Source organism: Schistocerca americana, chromosome X, assembly GCF_021461395.2.
Source record: "Schistocerca americana isolate TAMUIC-IGC-003095 chromosome X, iqSchAmer2.1, whole genome shotgun sequence".
Classification (NCBI taxonomy): Eukaryota; Metazoa; Arthropoda; class Insecta; order Orthoptera; family Acrididae; genus Schistocerca; species Schistocerca americana.
The window spans coordinates 884658053-884666745 of NC_060130.1; the positions used below are offsets into that span (position 1 = coordinate 884658053).

Sequence of the window (8693 nt, forward strand, 5' to 3'; positions counted from 1 at the left end):
CATCCTATGGACCTGGAATGCAGTAAAAAGTTAATCCAATCTTTGTCGCTCGATTCCCAAAACTTTTATTTTCTCATACTAATTACATGTTTTCTAAGGATCTTCCAAACATATTTGTTTCAAACTTTCAGTAAATGTTACACAGTACCTTCTGCATAATTTAACACACCCTTTTTCCAAAAAAACTGTATATTTTTGAATATATAAATAAAAAATTGCAAAAAAATGTTGTGAATTTTCATTACAATTAAAAAAAAATCATCTTTAATAACTGAACTAAAATTTTGTAAAATCCCTGTGTTAAGTTGTAGCCCATATTCTGATAAATAATCTGTAAAAAGTTCAACTTCCTACCTCAAATACTTTGTGAGGAAAGTTGTTATTTATAAGCGTTATTTTAACATTGCAAGTATAGGGCGTTCCGGAGCCCCTTAAAGGAATAGGGAGAGGTCCTCTCTCGGAACCGGGGTTGAAGAACATGATTCGGTAGTTCGAATTAGCTGGCGAGTGGAGAATTGTTCCTTGCAGAGGCCGACTGCCAATTGCGCCGCAAATAGTTGAAGAAGTTGCTGTTGCCATGGCTGAGAATTCTGAAAGCTATGCGCGATCTGCAAGCAGTGCACGAGCTATACACGACAGCTAAACATTCCATAGTCCATCGTTTGAATAGCGCTGCGAACAATTATTGTGAAACGGTATTTCTACCGCGGTTCCGTGCTGTCGTGTAAGCAGACGCTCGCCACACTGAGCAACGTTTGCAGCCTGGAACGTATTCGTTGTACACAGTTGACAAGTTTTACACCCCCACTTGGAAACTAAAATCTGTTTCTATCAAATGTTTATTGGTTATTTCTCTTCCGCACGTCCTTACAAATGTTTCCACAATCAGCTGTTTAACGTTTCCCATAGAAGCCCTCTCAAGTAGTTTAATTGTAACGAACATTGTGAATTACCTCGAAGAAAATGGCCTATTGACACACAGTCAACACGGATTTAGAAAACATTATTCCTGTGAAACACAACTAGCTCTTTACTCGCACGAAGTGTGGAGTGCTGACAAGGGACTGCCGGCCGCAGTGACCGTGCGGTTCTAGGCGCTACAGTCTGGCACCGGGCGCTACGGTCGCAGGTTCGAATCCTGCCTCGGGCATGAATGTGTGTGATGTCCTTAGGTTAGTTAGGTTTAATTAGTTCTAAGTTCTAGGCGACTGATGACCTCAGAAGTTAAGTCGCATAGTGCTCAGAGCCATTTGAACCATTTTGACAAGGGACTCTGTATTTCTGGACTTCCGGAAGGCTTTTGACACACAAGCGGCTTGTAGTGAAATTGTGTGCTTATGGAATATCGTCTCAGTTATGTGTCTGGGGGTGTTGTGTGATGTCTTTGGGTTAGTTCGGTTTAAGTAGTTCTCAGTTCTAGGGGACTGATGACCATAGATGTTAAGTCCCATAGCGCTCAGAGCCATTTGAACCATTTTTTATGTGACTGGATTCGTTATTTCCTGTCAGAGAGGTCACAGTTCGTAGTAGCTAATGGTAGTTCATCTACTAAAACAAAAGTGATTTCTGGCGTTCCCCAAGGTAGTGTTATAGGCCCTTTGCTGTTCCTTATCTATATAAACGATTTAGGAGACAATCTGGGCAGCCGTCTTAGGTTGTTTGCAGATGACGCTGTCGTTTATCGACTACTAAAGTCATCAGAAGATTTTAAAAAATGCAAAACGATTTAGAAAAGATATCTGTATGTGCGAAAATTGGCAATTGTCCCTAAATAACGAAAAGCGTGAGGTCATCCACATGAGTGCTAAAAGGAATCCGTTAAACTTCGGTTACACGATAAATCAATTAAATCTAAAGGCCGTAAATTCAACTAAATACCTAGGAATTAAAATTAAGCACTCCGGCTTCAGGCCAAGAGTAGCCTAACGGGACCATCCGACCGCCGTGTCATCCTCAGTGGAGGATGTGGATAGGAGGGGCGTGGGGTCAGCACACCGCTCTCCCAGTCGTTATGATGGTATTCTGGACCAAAGCCGCTACTAATCGGTCGAGTAGCTCCTCAATTGGCTACACGAGGCGGAGTGCACCCCGAAAAGTGGCAACAGCGCATGGCGGCCTGGATGGTGACCCATCCAAGTGCCGACCACGCCCGACAGCGCTTAACTTCGGTGATCTCACGGGAACCGGTGTATCCACTGCGGCAAGGCCGTTGCCAGGAATTAAAATTACGAACAATTTAAATTGAAAGGAACGCATAGAAAATGTTGTGGGGAAGGTTAACCAAAGACTGCGTTTATTGGCAGGACACTTAGAAAATGTAAGAGATCTGCTAAGGAGACTGCCTACACTACGCTTGTCCGTCCTCTTTTAGAATACTGTTGCGCCGTGTGGAATCCTTACCAGATAGGAATGATGGAGTACATCGAAAAGGTTCAAAGTAGGGCAGCATGTTTTGTATTATCGGGATATATGGGAGAGAGTGTGACTGAAATGATACAGAATTTGAACTGGATATCATTAAAACAAAGGCGTTTTTCGTTGCGACGCAATGTTCTCACGAAATTTCAGTCACCAACTCTCTCTTCCAAATGCCAAAATATTTTGTTCACGTCGACCTACATAGGGAGGAACGATAACCAAAATTAAAAAAGGAAAATCAGAGCTCACACGGAAAGATATAGGTGTTCGTCTTTCCCGCGCGCTCTGCGATATTGGAATAATAGAGAATTTTGAAGGTGGTTTGATGAACCCTCCGCCAGGCACTTAAATGTGATTTGCAGCGTATCGATGTAAATGTAGAGCCCGTACATCGTGTCGATGAGAACCTGGCCGTCGAAGAAGGAATCATCTTGTGACGACAGAACGTGGCCGCCAAAGATGGAAATTTCCAGCATAACGTGTTTCTGGGTGAATAAATTTGGCGGATAAACGAATTGGCACCACTGGCACCCAACTGGCTGGAGAACATACAAGAGATGTGTGGTGTGCGTACTGTAAGACCTTCAGTGCACACACCGTCAGATTATTTGACTTGTCGCTCTAACGAAATAGGCGAGTATCAGCAATTTGTCTCGTGGTCTTATCGTGGCGTGTTTATCTTCTGCCGTTAGGTCAGACGATAGAAATGCCACTTGCATGCTTAGAGAAGCAGATTGACGGTGACCAACTTTAAACAGAACCTGATTAATTTTCACACACATTTATTAAAATAATAACAAGCATAAAAATTACTTAACTTGGTTCTGGATGCTATTTACAATTGACAATCTGAAGTTCCTTTGGTATTGATACGTTAATCTTATTCTCACATATATCTCTGATACTTGACAAAAGTGTCTATTCATTTATCTTCATGGCTATGTACAGGAATATGGTAATCTTATTAGGAGCAGACTGAAACTTGACTATAGACTGGTACAGACAAATGTACAGACAAACGTACAGACTGGCACGGACTAATGCAGACTGATACAGACTGGTGCAGACAAATGCAGACTGACTAATCGGAGGTCTGTGCACTCGTTATAATACCTCGCACGTTCATGTATCACTGCGCGAGTGTGATCCACGAGGAGAAAAGGTTCTACGTTAGCAGCAATCTCATTAGCTGCGTTACATATTAATACGCGGATCAGCGGAAGCAGAATTTGGTCCGTCTCTATGGCAGCGCCATCTCGTAGTGCGGGGACGGACGAGCGCTGTGCCTGCGCTGTTGTGCTTAGCAGAGCGCGCTCTAGTGGGAAAGTTGTGTACGCGCTGACTACGCGGAACTATGTACACAACAAGATGAGTCAATGCGACTAATACATGGGAAGAGAGCAGCAAGGACAGGAGAAGTCTTTGTGAAACAGCTTAGTCTGGCTGGAACCTTGGAAGAGAAACACTCAAAAAGTGATGTTTGGTTGTAGCCTTCGACAAGAACACTTTGTTACCACCAGAGCTGTTTTGTAGGAGTCAAGATACCTGACTAGCCCCTGCCGCTTTGAGATGGTCTACCACCTCCGCCTTGTTGCTGACACTGTCACGGTGGTCCGCACCCCGTTGAGAACACTAGGGTGTCGCAACGCCGCCGGCCTCCCACGATCTGCCCACCAGTCCTGGAGGGCGCTGGTCGTCGGTCTCTTCTTATGCTTCGTCCCACATTACATCATAACACGCAGCCCTATACAACAAGTCTGTCTACATCTACAACCTCGAAGCCACGTAATGGTGTTTGGCGGAGAGTGCTCCCAGTACTTCCATCAGTTTCCCCACTGATTTGATTTGATTTTAACAGAGAAGCTAAATCAGCATAGGTCTAACCCGCCACTGCCCGCACCTAAACTAAGTTTATTGTGCGGTATCGCTCCCTGTATATCTAGTAAAGCTAACCAATGCCCTTCAATAGTGCAAGGAATCACTCTACCAGTTTCTTGTTAGACAATTTCTTCAGGTGTAGTTGTCCAGAAGATTCTGTATCTTTTATTCTCCAATGCCATGCATTCGAAGATTAGGTGTGATGCAGTTTCTTCACCCTCATCACAGATCCTACATTTAGGGTCCTCTTTCGTTATACCCATTGTGTGTAGGTATTTTTTGAAATTCCCATTGCCGGTCATCAGTCCAGTCATGAGTTTGATCTCTTTCCTGTTCAATTCCAGGATTACAGAGCTTCTTTTAAAACATGGTTTGGGCATCATTACCTTATCATGTTTTTGTTTATGGGTGCAATATCCTACGTGCTGTTTCCTAAGCCAGTTCCGTAGTTCTAATTTGATCATAGCCTTGGTGATTGGCAGAACAGGTTCTGGTCCAATAAATGGAGTTGTTGTCCCCATCCTAGCCAGTCTGTCAGCTTGTTCATTGCCACAGATCCCTGAGTGGCCAGGGACCCACACTAAGTTTATCCAATTGCATCCAACTAGCTCCACCAGAGCCCTGTGGCATTCTGCAACAATCTTAGATCTTGTTGCAGGAGCTGCCAATGATTTTAGGGCTGCCTGGCTGTCTGAACAGATGTAGATGCTACGGTCCTTGTAGCACCTACGCATATTTCCCTCCACACATGCCCTGATTTTAGTAATTTCAGCTTAGAATACAGAGGTCAGTTTTCCTAGAGAAATAATGCCCTCCAGTATTGGCTGAACACCGTACACCCCTGCCCCAACGCCTTGGTCTATTTTCGACCCATCGGTGAACAAAACGAAGTCCCCCGTACGGTGCCGAGCTGTTTTTTCCCACTGCTCCTTGCTTCCAATTACTATATTGTAAGGCTTGTCGAAGCAGTTGGGAGTTGTTATAGAGCTGGCCGCGTTGGCCAAGCGGTTCTAGGCGCTTCAGTGCGGAACCGCGCGACTGCTACGGTCGCAGGTTCGAATCCTGCCACGGGTATGGATGTGTGTGATGTCCTTAGGTTAGTTAGGTTTAAGTAGTTCTAAGTTACAGGCGACTGAGCCATTCCCATATTTACCTCACTCACTATGTTAGTGTGTGATTCTGGATATCCGAATGAGACCCAGTTTTTTCCAGTTTTAAGTCTTTGTTCCCCAACTGTTGCCTCCATCTTGACCCACAGGTGAGTTTTCCTATTACCTATTCGATTTTCGAATGGGGCGTACGAAGAATGATTGTCAGTGAGTCTCCGTATTAGGTCTAATTTCTCGGATTTTTTCGTGGTGGTCATTTCGTGAGACGAGAAAATAATGTTTTCTGACTCTTCCAGGAACGTACTAGGTGTCAGAAAAGTCTTTCCCTGATTACATAAATTGATAACTCAGGCTAGAAGTAAAATACAAATATGTAACTTGCGTCGAGTTGTTTACAACTATCAAAGTTTTTTTCTGTTTTATGTTTGCAGAACGTAAGTAGTGGATGAGGTGCAGTGCCCAAGAAGCCATGTTACCCAAACAGAAGAAGGCACAGTGTGGTACCATGAGACACGATCACCAACCACAGTGCAGAGACACTTCCAGACAACATTTGGACGGAATCCACCTGATGTCAAGAACATTAAAACCAGGTATGAGAAGGTCAAGATCACAGGATCGGTTGCTGACCTTCCGAGGTCTGGTCGACCAAGAACCTCAGCAGAAAGGGTGGAAGCTGTAAGGCAGTCTTTTCTATGAAGTCCGAAGAAATCGGTGCGCAGGGCTTCACGTGAATTACAGATGCCAAAAAGCTCTCTCCATGACATGTTACACAAACGTTTATTGTTTTGTGCATATAAAGTGCAAATCGTTCAGGCCTTGTTGTCCAATGACAGTACACGTCGATATGACTTTGCGGTCGAAATGCTATCACGTATTGAGGACGATGATGGTTATCTCAGACTAATTGCCTTTTCCGACGAAGCGACCTTTTTTGTCAGTGGAGTAGTGAATCGCATTAATGTGCGCATTTGGGCTTCACAACCCCCTGGCGAGGTCATGGAGTGCACCAGGGGCAGTCCAAAGGCGAATGTCTGGTGCGCGCTATTGCACGATCGAATTATCGGTCCATTCTTCTTCGCTGAGGCTACCATCACATCTGCAGTGTATCTGGACATGTTGCAACTGTATGCTGTTCCTCGGCTGCTTCAGTATCACCCCGATGTCTTGTTTCAGCAAGACGGTGCACCACCTCATTGGGGTTTGGACGTCCGTGCCTATCTCGATATGACCTTTCCTGGGCGATGGATTGGTCGTGATGGCCAACGGTTTAGCCTCCACGCTCTCCTGACATAACCGCATTAGACATCTTTTTATGGGGTTGTATCAAGACGAGGTCTACCGAACACGTGTACCTGATCTTGAAGCCCTAAGGCAACGGATAACCACAGTCGTTGAATCGATCCCTCCAGTGATGTAGGGTAATGTGTGGACGGAAATTGAATATCGCTTAGATGTGCTACGTGCTACCAAGGGTGCTCATGTGGAAATTTACTGATGTGTGAAAAAAAACTTGATAGTTTGTAAACAATTAGACACCAGTTTCATATTTGTATCTTACTTCTAGCCTGAGTTATCAATTTATGTTATCAGGGAAAGACTTTTCGGACACCCTGTATTATGTCAGAATTTAGACAGTGAACTTCTCCATGGTGCACTGTGCGTCTCTGATATCATCTCTGTACCGCCCTCGCAACGACTAAATGATCCCGTGGTGAAACGTGAAGCTCTTCATCCAGTCTTTCCCATCTCTTCTACTAATATAACCTGACAAAGGTCCCATACTGGTGAACCATATTCAAGTTTTTTGTAAGCCACTTCTGTCGTGGACGAACTGCGTTTCCTGAAGATGCTTCTCGTGAATCTCAGTCTGGCACATGCTTTTCCTACGATTTGTTTTAATGTTCATTCTACTTAAGTTCGCTGACGATAGTTACTCTTAGGTATTTTACGGCAGTTAATGTTGAAAACCTCCATCATACTGAAAATTTAAGCTGGATGTTAATGAGAAATTTTGAACAAGACTTTTCCTGAAATTTGCCCAAAAATTATTAAACATGGTTCCCTGGAAACGCAGTTTAACTTAAATAACAATACCAGATGTGACAGAACATCCGCAAGCGTGACCAGGGGCTGTTCAGAAATGATTCTGACGGATTTACCTTTGAACAATGACTAAATACACTCTATAATTAGCTATTATCGCATATTAAGCCTCGCCTTATAGGTTCATATCGTGCAAGGAAAATCTTCTTGCTATTTGTAATCTACATTACATGCTATGACCTGTCCTGGTGGAGAGACTGAAATCCGGTGGGCCGGCCAGAGTGGCCGTACGGTTCTGGTCGCTACACTCTGGAACCGAGCGACCTCTACGGTCGCAGGTTCGAATACTGCCTCGGGCATGGATGTGTGTGATGTCCTTAGGTTAGTTAGGTTTAATTAGTTCTAGCGCTCAGAGCCATTTGAACCATTTTTTTTTTTCAAATCCGGTGACGCTGTTTCTGCAACAGCATGTCTCGGAGAACCGCATCTCATGTCCTTATCTGTAATGCTACGAAGACTGGAAGGAAGACAGTAGCAAAAGCACTACACAGCTGAACGCTGTTGTCCATGAAAATAATACAATGTAGCAAGATGAAACCCATTTCCAGGAAGAAGCTTTGATATAAATATGACAAAGTGAGGGACAAATGGTAGGAAGCACAGAAGTTGTTGTTGTTGTGGTCTTCAGTCCAGAGACTGGTTTGGAGCAGCTCTCCATGCTACCCTATCTTGTGCAAGCTTCTTCATCTCCCAGTACCTACTGCAACCTACGTCCTTCTGAATCTGTTTAGTGTATTCATCTCTTGGTCTCCCTCTACGATTTTTACCCTCCACGCTGCCCTCCAATACCAAATTGGTGATGCCTCAGAATATGCCCTACCAACCGATCCCTTCTTCTAGTCAAGTTGTGTCACAAACTCCTCCCCAATTCTATTGAATACCTTCTTATTGGTTATGTGATCTACTCATCTAATCTTCAGCATTCTTCTGTAGCACCACATTTCGAAAGTTCTATTCTCTTCTTGTCTAAACTATTTATCGTCCACGTTTCACTTCCATACATGGCTACACTCCATACAAATACTTTCAGAAACGACTTCCTGACACTTAAATCTATACTCAATGTTAACAAATTTCCTTTCCATTTCTAGTCTACATTTTATATCCTCTCTACTTCGACCATCATCAGTTATTTTGCTCCCCAAATAGCGAAACTCATTTACTACTTTAAGTGTCTCATTT

At 43.8% G+C, this 8693-nt stretch overlaps 1 pseudogene; it reads right to left on the reverse strand.

Moving 5' to 3' along the window:
* Window positions 1-2096: 2096 nt before the first annotated feature.
* On the reverse strand, window positions 2097-2214 carry LOC124557212 (annotated as a pseudogene).
* Window positions 2215-8693: the final 6479 nt, after the last annotated feature.